The sequence below is a fragment of the Tursiops truncatus genome, chromosome 2 (assembly GCF_011762595.2).
Source record: "Tursiops truncatus isolate mTurTru1 chromosome 2, mTurTru1.mat.Y, whole genome shotgun sequence".
Taxonomy (NCBI): domain Eukaryota; kingdom Metazoa; phylum Chordata; class Mammalia; order Artiodactyla; family Delphinidae; genus Tursiops; species Tursiops truncatus.
In genome coordinates, this window is record NC_047035.1 from 23,663,228 (window position 1) to 23,675,277 (window position 12,050).

General features: G+C 40.1%; 1 protein-coding gene across 27 annotated transcripts in view; it reads right to left on the reverse strand.

The window, feature by feature from the left end:
* The window catches only part of NRXN3 (neurexin 3), a 1,624,030-nt gene that overhangs the window by 381,899 nt on the left and 1,230,081 nt on the right, over nt 1-12,050 (reverse strand). The gene's annotated exons all lie outside the window — the stretch shown is intronic.

Here is a 12,050-nt window from a genome sequence, read left to right on the forward strand (position 1 = left end):
ACATCTCTTTCCCCAGTACCCACTGAAGTGTTAATGGCAAATATTTTTGTTACTGTTTTAATAGAAAAGTAAACAAAGGCTCAAAGAGATCAAATGACTTGATTTGGTGTTAAGTGTTGGAATTGAGAGTAGAGCCGGATCTTCCCTTTCTTAATTCTGCCTTCTCCCCTCCGCAGGGGAGAAGCTGTCCTGCTGACCCATGGGATGTATGATAGCTTCCCTAAAGGAATTCCTGGAGACCAAGAGCTCCACGAGGAGAAGGGGAGGGTAAATAACAGATGAAAAAAACTATGAACAACAAAATGTCTGCATTACAGAGGGAGCCACGAGGGAATACGAGATACGTGACATAGACTTCAGAAAGAGCCCTGCAATGTATTTATTCAAGGTATGGTTTATTATGATCTACTTTTTCTACTCCAAAACTTTAAAAATAAACACCAAAACCGATGATAAAGTAGCCTTAAATAAAGCAAAACTGAAGGGACTGAACATTAAGAGAGAAATTTCATGTATTTTAAAGAACATCCTTTATCTTTGGCAAAGAAATGATCAGATTTACTGCTCAGCTAACTGAGGAACTGACAACATTGCCTGAGTCAAGTACATCATTGGGGAGATCCAAGCCCCATTTCTTAAACAATGCTCAGGCAAGGTAAGGGCTCTCTCCATAAGGGGCAATTTCTTTCTCTTTCTTAAAGAAAGAATGATTAAAACCAAAGGGCATTAAGCCAGAAAACACGGAGGCAACATTTCAGAGCATATCCCTCTATTAGAGAGAAAGTATATGAGGCTCTATACATTAAAACTGATCTAAAGTAAAGCTTCCAGGGACATACTTAAACTTCCCCCTGCTTAAAAGAATTTTCACAAGCTCATTATTTTTTCCTTTGGGGCAATTATTTCTTTCACAAACCTTTGGTAGTGCTTCACAATGCTAATTATGATACTAATGTTACTACTAATATCAATAATCATACTAGCTATATGTATGAATCACTCACTATATATTATAGCATACAGTATAATATTTCAAATTCCTATATCTTTCATTTTAGATACTGTTGCTGTATTAGTTTGTTAGGGGCTGCCATAAACAAGGTGCCACAGACTGGGTGACTTAAAAAACAGAAATTTATTTCCTCACATTTCTAGAAACTAGAATTCCGAGATCAAGGTGTCAGCAGGGTTGATTTCTTCTAAGGCCTGTCTCCTTGGCTTCTAAATGTTCTTCTCCCTCCCTGTGTCACCACGTGGCCTATCATCTTTACCCATCTGTGTCCTAATTTCCTCTTCTTATAAGGATACCAGTCACATTGGATTAGGGCCCACCCTAATGACCTCATTTTAACTTAATTACCTCTTTAGAGACTCTGTCTCCAATTACAGTTATAGTCTGAGGTAGTGGAGGTTATGACTTTAACATATAAATTTTGAGGGGACACAATTCAGCCTGTAACAGTCACTCTTCCAGTTTTAAAGATGAGGAAAGCTATATATAGAATGAGGTTAAAAACAAAAAATAAAAAACAAAAAAAAACTTGCCTAGGACCCAAAGAAATCAGGAATTTAATCCAGATCTATCTAACTTAATGATCTACATTCTTTTTACTGTGTCAAACTGTATGCCCTAATATGTTTCCTTTGACTTTATCTATGTATCTGTGTGGGGATGGGGATAATGATGGAGAGAAGAAAGACAATGGTTTGCTAACATGTGGCAAAAAATAAACAACAGCAAACAAGATGGAAACTCAATTCCCACGCAATGGAAATGGCAGTAGAGGGCTGATCCAGATCATTTTATGTTACTTAAATGACAATGGTTTAATATGAAGTTGTTCTCTATCAAGTATACAAAGCAAGGTCAGACAATAGCCTATTCCTGATTAATTACTCCATACTCATAAAATTCTAAATTATGAAGAGTGGACTCTATAATGAGGTTTATTTCAGAGATTAACTATAGTCAACTTAATTTAACTTTCATAACGGAGCTAGTTTTTTATATAGCAAAACAAAGTAAGTCCTAGGAAATTACACAGTATTCAGGTTTAAGAAAATATATATTAAGTCTCACTGTCAAACAAAATGAAAATTCAGAACCCTTCTGTACCATGACTCCTGAAGGACAGGGTTGTTTAATTTATCTCTCTATCAACACTGTGAATGCTCAGGAAATAAATGCTGCTGAATTAATCAACAGAACTTGGCTCAGCTATACTTTCATATCTTCACACTGTCATTCAGGCATCTTCCCATTAATCCATCTCAGTTTTATGTCATTTCATCTCATTGTGGAAATATTTTATAAATACTCATCAATTAGGGTTCATAACATCTCCTATGATGGAATAGCTTCCAATTTATAAAAGAAATCTAACTGCAAAGACATTTGAATGATTTTTCTTTGGTGAATTTTTGGCAGGCTCAGATAAGAAAATCACACCCACTTTTAGTCAACTTGTTTTATGTTTACCCTTCAGTTCCTAAATTACATTGAAAACTGTTTTCAGGATATATATTTCATATATATATGAAAATACATCTTAGATTTAACAAGAATACACAGTAGAAAAGCAAAGTAACATATTTAAGAATGGCAATGTTATCATTCTATTTTACAGAGCATTAACTAAGTGCAAAGACTTTATATACATTTGTCCTTAGGCAAAATATAAATGAATGAAAAGAAAAATAAAAATGATCATTTTATAATAACTCAACAGCCTCTTCTGTAGCAGTTTTTGGAACTCGTTCCTTCTGATGACATCTCACGGGACATAGCTAGAATAAACGGGAGGTTCAGAGTGCATTTAACTGCCTTCTTTTCCTCCTTTTATTCCACAGCTTTGAAACACCTTCTGTAATAAGAGCAATCAAGGGATTTCTAAGTATGAATATTCTGTGAAAAAGAAATATAGATGAAGAGTAGTTGCTTATTTCCAGTGCTTTGATTTAAATTCTTGATTTATATGGACTTCACACTTTGAAGGGGCCAGGCAATATAAACAGATGACCCTGGGGTATTTATGGTTCTAATTCGTAAAACATGGTATTCGCGAAAAAGTTGGCTAATATTTCTAAGAGTTATTACTCCTGCTTCTGTGAGACATATCTCTTCTGTGACACATATCTCTTAATCACAGAACCTATGTCAGAGTTAGGCAAAAGAAAGAACCTTCAACTATTAAGGTCCCTTCTCTGTATCTATCATGATCATTTATCTTCACTGTGCCTAGTTGCCCGATGATTAAGAAAGTGATAATACCACTCCTGCCCACGGATCTCAGAGAGCTGGAGTAAGGATCAAAGTAGCTATCAGATCACTTATATGTGGAATCTAAAAGATGACACAAATGAACTTATTTACAAATCAGAAACAGAGTCACAGACATAAAGAACAGACTTGTGGTTTCCAAGAGGGAGGGACGTTGGGGAAGCATGGATTAGGAGTTTGGGATTAGCAGATGCAAACTATTATATATAAAATGGATAAACAATAAGGTCCTGTATAGCACAGGAAACTATATCCGATATCCTGTGGTAAACCATAATGGAAAACAATATGAAAAAGAATATATATACGTAAAACTGAATCACTTTGCTGTACAGCAGAAATTAACACAACACTGTAAATCAACTGTATTTCAGTAAAATGAATTTAAATAAATAGCTATCAGGTACACTATACAGTACTCTAGAAATAGTTTCGTGGGGCTTCCGGGAAGATGGCGGAAGAGTAAGACGCAGAGATCACCTTCCTCCCCACAGATACACCAGAAATACATCTACACGAGGAACAACTCCTACAGAACACCTACTGAACGCTGGCAGAAGACCTCAGACCTCCCAAAAGGCAAGAAACTCCCCACGTACCTGGGTAGGGCAAAAGAAAAAAGAAAAAAAACAGAGACAAAAGAACAGGGATGGGACCCGCACCAGTCGGAGGGAGCTGTGAAGGAGGAAAGGTCTCCACACGCTAGAAGCCCCTTCGCGGGCGGAGACTGCGGGTGGTGGAGGGGGGGAAGCTTCGGAGCCGCGGAGGAGAGCACAGCAACAGGGGTGCGGGGGGCAAAGCAGAGAGATTCCCGCACAGACAATCAGGGCCGACCGGCACTCACCAGCCCGAGAGGCTTGTCTGCTCCCCCGCCGGGGCGGGCGGGCCTGGAGTTGAGGCTCGGGCTTCGGTCGGAGCGCCGGGAGAGGACTGGGGTTGGCGGCGTGAACACAGCCTGCAGGGGGTTAGTGCACCGCGGCTAGACGGGAGGGAGTCCGGGAAAAAGTCTGGACCTGCCGAAGAGGCAAGAGACTTTTTCTTCCCTCTTTGTTTCCTGGTGCGCGAGGAGAGGGGATTAAGAGCGCTGCTTAAAGGCGCTCCAGAGACAGGCGTGGCTGCGGCTAAAAGCGCGGACCCCAGAGACGGGCATGAGACGCTAAGGCTGCTGCTGCCGCCACCAAGAAGCCTGTGTGCGAGCACAGGTCACTATCCACAACCCCCTTCCGGGGAGCCTGTGCAGCCCGCCACCGCCAGGGTCCCGGGATCCAGGGACAACTACCCCAGGAGAATGCATGGCGCTCCTCAGGCTAGTGCAACGTCATGCCGGCCTCTGCCGCCGCAGGCCCGCCCCGCACTCCGTGCCCCTCCTCCGCCCCCCACGGCCTGAGTGAGCCAGAGCCCCCGAATCAGCTGCTCCTTTAACCCCCTCGTGTCTGAGCGAAGAACAGGCGCCCTCCGGCGACCAACATGCAGAGGCGGGGCCAAATCCAAAGCTGAACCCCGGGAGCTGTGAGAACAAAGTAGAGAAAGGGAAATCTCTCCCAGCAGCCTCAGGAGCAGTGGATTAAAGCTCCACAATCAACTTGATGTACCCTGCATCTGTGGAAAACCTGAATAGACAACGAATCATCCCAAATTCAGGAGGTGGACTTTGAGAGCAAGATTTATGATATTTTCCCCTTTTCCTCTTTTTGTGAGAGTGTATGTGTATGCTTCTGTGTGAGATTTTGTCTGTATAGCTTTGCTTCCACCATTTGTCCTAGGGTTCTATCTGGCCGTTTTAAGAATTCAGAGTCATGATATTAAAATGATCCAAAATCTTGGAAATAGAATGGAGAAAATACAAGAAAAGCTTCACAAGCTTTTCACAAGGACCTACAAGAACTAAAGAGCAAACAAACAGTGATGAACAGCACAATAAAGGAAATTAAAAATTCTCTAGAACGAATCAATAGCAGAAAAACTGAGGCAGAAGGACGGATAAGTGACCTGGAAGATAAAATAGTGGAAATAACTACCTCAGAGCAGAATAAAGAAAAAAGAAGAAAAGAATTGAGGACAGTCTCAGAGAACTCTGGGACAACATTAAGTGCACCATTCGAATTATAGGGGTCCCAGAAGAAGAAGAGAAAAGGAAAGGGACTGAAAAAATATTTCAAGAAATTATAGTTGAACACTTCCCTAATATGGGAAAGGAAATAGTCAATCAAGTCTAGGAAGCACAGAGAGTCCCATACAAGATAAATCCAAGGAGAAACATACCAAGACACATATTAATCAAACTATCAAAAATAGAATCCAAAGAAAAAATATTAAAAGCAGCAAGGGAAAAGCAACAAATAGTATACAAGGGAACCCCCATAAATTAACAGCTGATCCTTCAGCAGAAACTCTGCAAGCCAGAAGGGAGTGGCATGACATATTTAAAGTGATGAAAGGGAAAAACCTACAACCAAGATTACTCTACCCAGCAAGGATCTCATTCAGGTTTGATGAAGAAATTAAAACCTTTACAGGCAAGCAAAAGCTAAGAGAATTCAGCACCACCAAACCACGCTAAAGGAACTTCTCTAGGCAGCAAACACAAGAGAAGGAAAAGACCTACAATAACAAACCCCAAACAATTAAGAAAATGGTAATAGGAACATACCTATTGATAATTACCTTAAATGTACGTGGATTGAATGCTCCAACCAAAAGACATAGACTGCCTGAGTAGATGCAAAAACAAGACCCCTACATATGCTGTCTATAAGAGACCCACAGCAGACCTAGGGACACATACAGACTGAAAGTGAGAGGTTAGAAAAAGATATTCCATGCAAATGGAAATCAAAAGAAAGCCGGAGGGCTTCCCTGGTGGTGCAGTGGTTGGGAGTCCACCTGCCAATGCAGGGGACGCGGGTTTGTGCCCCCGTCCGGGAGGATCCCTTGTGCCATGGAGCGGCTGGGCCCGTGGGCCGTGGCCGCTGGAACTGCGCATCCAGAGCCTGTGCTCCACAGCGGGAGAGGACACAGCAGTGAGAGGCCCGCGCACTGCAAAAAAAAAAAAAAAAAAGCCGGAGTAGCAATTCTCATATCAGAAAAAATAGACTTTAAAATAAAGACTATTACAAGAGACAAAGAAGGACACTACATAATGATCAAGTGGTCAATCCAAGAAGATATAACAATTGTAAAAATTTATGCACCCAACATAGGGGCACCTCAATACATAAGGCAAATGCTAACAGCCATAAAAGGAGAAATTGACAGTAACACAATCACAGTAGGGGACTTTAACACCCCGCTTTCACCAATGGACAGATCATCCGAAATGAAAGTAAATAAGGAAACACAAGCTTTAAATGATACATTAAACAAGATGGACATAGTTGATATTTATAGGACAGTCCATCCAAAAACAACAGAATACTCTTTCTTCTCAAGTGCTAATTGTCCAGGATAGATCATATCTTGAATCACAAATCAAGCTTTGGTAAATTTAAGAAAATTGAAATTGTATCAAGTATGTTTTCCCACCACAACACTATGAGACTAGATATCAATTACAGGAAAAAAACTAAAAAATACAAATACACAGAGGCTAAACAATACACAACTAACCAAGATATCACTGAAGATATCAAAGGGGAAATCAGAAAATTAAAGATGATACAAACAGATGGAGGGATATACCATGTTCTTGGATTGGAAGAATAAACATTGTGAAAATGACTATACTACCCAAAGCAATCTGCACAGGCTCCGGACGCACAGGCTCAGTGGCCATGGCTCACAGGCCTAGCCGCCTCACGGCATGTGAGATCTTCCCGGACCGGGGCACGAACCCGTGTCCCCTGTATCAGCAGGTGGACTCTCAACCACTGCGCCACCAGGGAAGCCCCAATAGCATTTTTTACAGCACTAGAAAAAACAATTTTACAATTTGTATGGAAACACAAAAGACCCCAAATAGCCAAAGCAATCTTGAGAAAGAAAAATGGAGCTGGAGGAATCAGGCTCCCTGACTTCGGACTATACTACAAAGCCAAAGTAGTCAAGACAGTATGGTACCGGCACAAAAACAGAAACATAGAGCAATGGAACAGGATAGAAAGCCCAGAGATAAACCCACACACATATGGTCACCTTATCTTTGATAAAGATGGCAAGAATATACAATGGAGAAAAGACAGCCTCTTCAATAAGTGGTGCTAGAAAAACTGGACAGTTACATGTAAAAGAATGAAATTAGAACACTTCCTAACACCATACACAAAAATAAACTCAAAATGGATTAAAGACCTAAATGTAAGGCCAGACACTATAAAACTCTTAGCAGAAAACAGAGGCAGAACACTCTATGATATAAATCACAGCAAGATCCTTTTTGACCCACCTCCTAGAGGAATGGAAATAAAAACAAAAATAAACAAATGGGACCTAATGAAACTTAAAAGCTTTTGCACAGCAAAGGAAACCATAAACAAGACGAAAAGACAACCCTCAGAATGGGAGAAAATATTTCCAAATGAAGCAACTGACAAACGATTTATCTCCAAAATATATAAGCAGCTCAATATCAAAAAACAAACAGCCCAATCCAAAAATTCACTTTGTTAAACAGCGGAAACTAACACAACATTGTAAAGCAATTATACGCCAATAAAGATGTTAAAAAGAAAATAAGCTACAAGAATGTATCGTACAACATGGGCAATTGTTATTATCTTATAATAACTATAAATGGAGTACAATCTTTAAAATTTTTAAATCACTATATTGTATACCTGTAACTTATATCACATTGTATAGCTACTGTATTTCAATAAAAATATAGTACCTGGCACAGAGTAAAAATTCAATAAATGTTGGTGGCAATGTAAAAGAAAAAATTAAAATAAAAAAAATGAAATGAGAACATGTCAAAGAAAAAAAAAAGGTTTGTACTGTCTTGGCCTGCAGAAGTATTTACTTGATTTTAAAGGGGCGGGGGAAAGGACATTCTGCTTGGAGGCTATAAGCAAAGATGTGAAAGAGCACAGTGTATTTTGGAAACACAAACAGCATCATCTCTGATGTGGTGTGCAGGCTGAAGAGCTGAAGACAGGTGTGGAAAATAGGCTAGTGAGAGCAGTGCCGAGTATGAATGCCATATAAAGGTTTTTTTACTTTAGTAGACAAGCCAGTATCTTAGTAGACAAGCCAAGTCTTTATAGTGTTCTCTCTTTTGTAGTAACAAAAATATTTCAAGGATTACACCTACTATAACATACTTTCCACCAAATATTTTTTCAGCTGTCTGAAACATATAACTTTTACTTAGTAAATATGTTAACAGAAGTTCTTTAAAAAAACAATTGTAATGTTTAGAAAGTTTGAAAATGACTATTTCGGTCAGTGGGGAAACATCATCTTATCTGCATTCGAGGAACATAACTCTGGCTGTGGTGTGGAAGATGGAAGGAGACAAAAGTGTGTGCACGTGGGTCTAGAAGGAGGCACTGCCTTAGCCAGGATGTAAGAGATGCAAGTGGAGCCTGGGTCAATGTGAATGAGAAATGAGAAGAAGTGGATACTGGAGATGTGAAGAATAAAAGGACTTGGTGATCCATGTGATATTTGGGGAAGAAAAAAGGAAGGAGTTGAGGATGGTTCAGAGTTCTCAAATTTGGGCAAATGAAACTGTAGATAAAAAAGGAAGCACAGCTTAGGGCATGAAAGTGGTAAGTTTAATTTGGTTATGGAGTGGTTATTGAGTCTTGAGTGCCGGTAGATAATCGTTTAAGGGTTCTGTTAGAACTTCACAACTATAAAGGACCAGTGCCATGATTTTAAGCCCCAAGTGAGACTGTGATACTGTATCATCATAAAAATGCACCCAGATCGTGCTCGACAATCTCCCAAGTACATATTATTTGGCATTTGGAAGACCTGAAGGTATGTACATTGATTTGCTTAAATAATATCCAGTGAACATAAAGCTATTTGCCTTTCTCTCCGATCTCCATTCACAAAGCCAGGCTGCAAGTCTACAAAAACTAATTTCCCGGGCCCCCTTCTTAGTTCTACTATGATAACTTTAGCATCGATTCAACAGTACAGATATGACATTCTGCAAATAAACAGCAGTCACTTCCATCAAAGCTTGAAGATTTGTTATGATTGATATGTTCAGACATACCAGTCTCTTTTTAGAAAATGCAATTTTATGGAAAAATACAAGATAATTGGTCTTGAGCTCTTGCAATAAACTTAGATAGCACCTGCCGTATTTAAATTAATACGTGCTTCTCCCTGTTAGATTAAGCCTTCCGATTAAGTCAGTCATGTGAAAAGATTCAGGCATTGCCCACGTGCACTCAGATTGGAAGCTTTTTTTTCATGTGGGTATTTTTTTTTTAATGATGTGATACTTGTCCATCTACTAAGTAAAGGAAATTGAAAGTTCTTTATTCAGCCATATATCCTGTCTGTCCTTATCTCTCAGCTTCAGCTTTTGCCTCACCTTGTGTCACATAGGTGGTAGGTTTTATTGGGCACTGGAAGATTCTCCAAAGCAATGACCCGGTATCTGAAACCTCCGTGTGAACACTGGGTCTGCTTCCCAGAGATCACATACACATCACTCTCGAGGATTTATTCCCTTTCCCATTGTCCCCATTTCCTCTGACTTTACCTGCCATGGTACAGATCAAGAAACTCAGAGAATACCTTTGCTTCTTTTAATCTCTCTTAAACCAGCAGCAAGAACGAATCAGACTCACATGGCTGGAGCAGCAGAATGTAAAGTGCTAAGGTTGGCATTTCAATCGGCCCTCCGACTTCCAGAGACAGCCTGGATAACGAGGTGTGAAGAGGTTCCTTCCAGTGAACAAATTAAAGCTCAAAGGGTCTACCTTCATTGAAGCAATTGGTGACCTAGAGGCACAACTGGTATGATTTCTTCAGCAAGATGGGAACACATTTTCTCTGAAGGGGGTCCTCTTACTGGTCACAACCAGTGATGATCCAATTTCTCTAATTTACCCATTCAACTCCATCCCTTAACATGTGTTCAAAGTTTTAGTTTAAAGTGAGCATTCTTCTTAAAGTCATAAACTCTGGGGAGAAGGCCACAAACAACAGAAGTACAAAGACATCTATGTGGAAGTCACAGTCACAGATTGTGCTATTATTTTTTAGATGATCCCTATTTCGCAGTCAAAGATGACAATACAGAGCTAGCACCCATGTGATGCCAGAGCTTGTTGTCCAGCAGGGGTCAGAGATTTGCACTGACATGATCAGATTATGAGTTCCTTGCAGTCGATGGTGAAGTCATGTGCTTCTTTGTGTCCTCATGATGGCTGATCCCGTGCTGGACACATAAAATCATGTGGTGTAACAGTTGGAAGGAGAATCTGAGAGGTACCAGTTGATGTCCTCATTTACAGATGCAAATACCGAGGCCCAAAGAGGTTACAGAATTGGTCCAAGGTCAAAGCTGATGAGTGGCAGAGCCAAGTTAGAACTCCTCTTCCCTGATTCCAGTCCACTGCCCTTCCTATAGTCTTTCTGCTGCCTCTGAATTAGGTGCTTAAGAAAAACTTGCTTACTGATCAATTTTAATTTACACACCATTATATAAGGATACGGTTTGGATAGTAAGAATCACTATAGCAGGTTTAACGTGTGTGTGTGTGTGTGTGTGTGTGTGTGTGAGAGAGAGAGAGAGAGAGAGAGAGAGAATACAGAATAAGATTTTTATTACATATTTAACAGTACATGTAGCCACACACTAAAGAATTACCTGACTCACAGTGAACCCAAACAGCATTTGGGCTTTTAGATGTTAGAGTAATGTGTATGAGAGAGAGAGGGAGAGAGAGAAAATATGTACATGTGTGTATATGTGACAAACATGTGACAAGAAATGGGTGCAAGGGAGAAGACAGAAATGAGATCACATATCATTCTCTGTTACATCAGTATTTACTCTGCATGTACCTGTTTCATTGGGTACACAATGATCTGAAGCCTCATTTTTGAATACATGAAATAACAAATCTTATATAAAGGAGCCCTTTTCTGATTCATTATTCTTAGTCCACAAAAAAGTGAAGGTGAGCGAAGAGATGTGAAAATATCTTTAGAGCTCAATCACTGAAGAATCTAAGCTCAAGCTGGAATTTCTCTACTCCCTGGAAAAAGATCTACTTTAAGCTTTACGGCATTCTTTTCAAATCCTAAGGTCTCTGTTATAGGGGAAGAGCAAACTGAAGAAGTGCTCTTCAGGTCCACAGACCTGTTCAGTCTCGATGGGTATAAGGCTGACAGTGCACAATACTCTTTCAATCCAATGCCAGAAACCTTGGGAGGCAAGAAATGAGAGGGGGCTGGAAGGGATATGCTACAATCTGAACGGGATCTCTTTAAAAGCAGTGTGCAGCAGGAAAGACAAGTATAATGGCTATTTAATCATCTTCACTATGAAGTGCCAATTCTTTAGACTCTTATGACATTCATGAATGATGCAGGAGGTGGACATGATGAATGCAGAGCAATTCCCTGCGACAGATACTTTCAGGGAATTTATGTCCCCTCCTCCCAGGACAAAAGGGTTCCTGGGCTCAGTTATCATTTGTTCTGAGAGAGAATTTACAGTCTCACTAGCAATTCCTTTTACCCTACTCAGTAAAGTGCTTATTTTGATATACTGACTGTGATTGTTCAAGAACAACTGTATCCGTGGAAATTCATGTGCAGTGAGCAGACTGGCAGGCTCACTTTCCTTCACTTCATACAC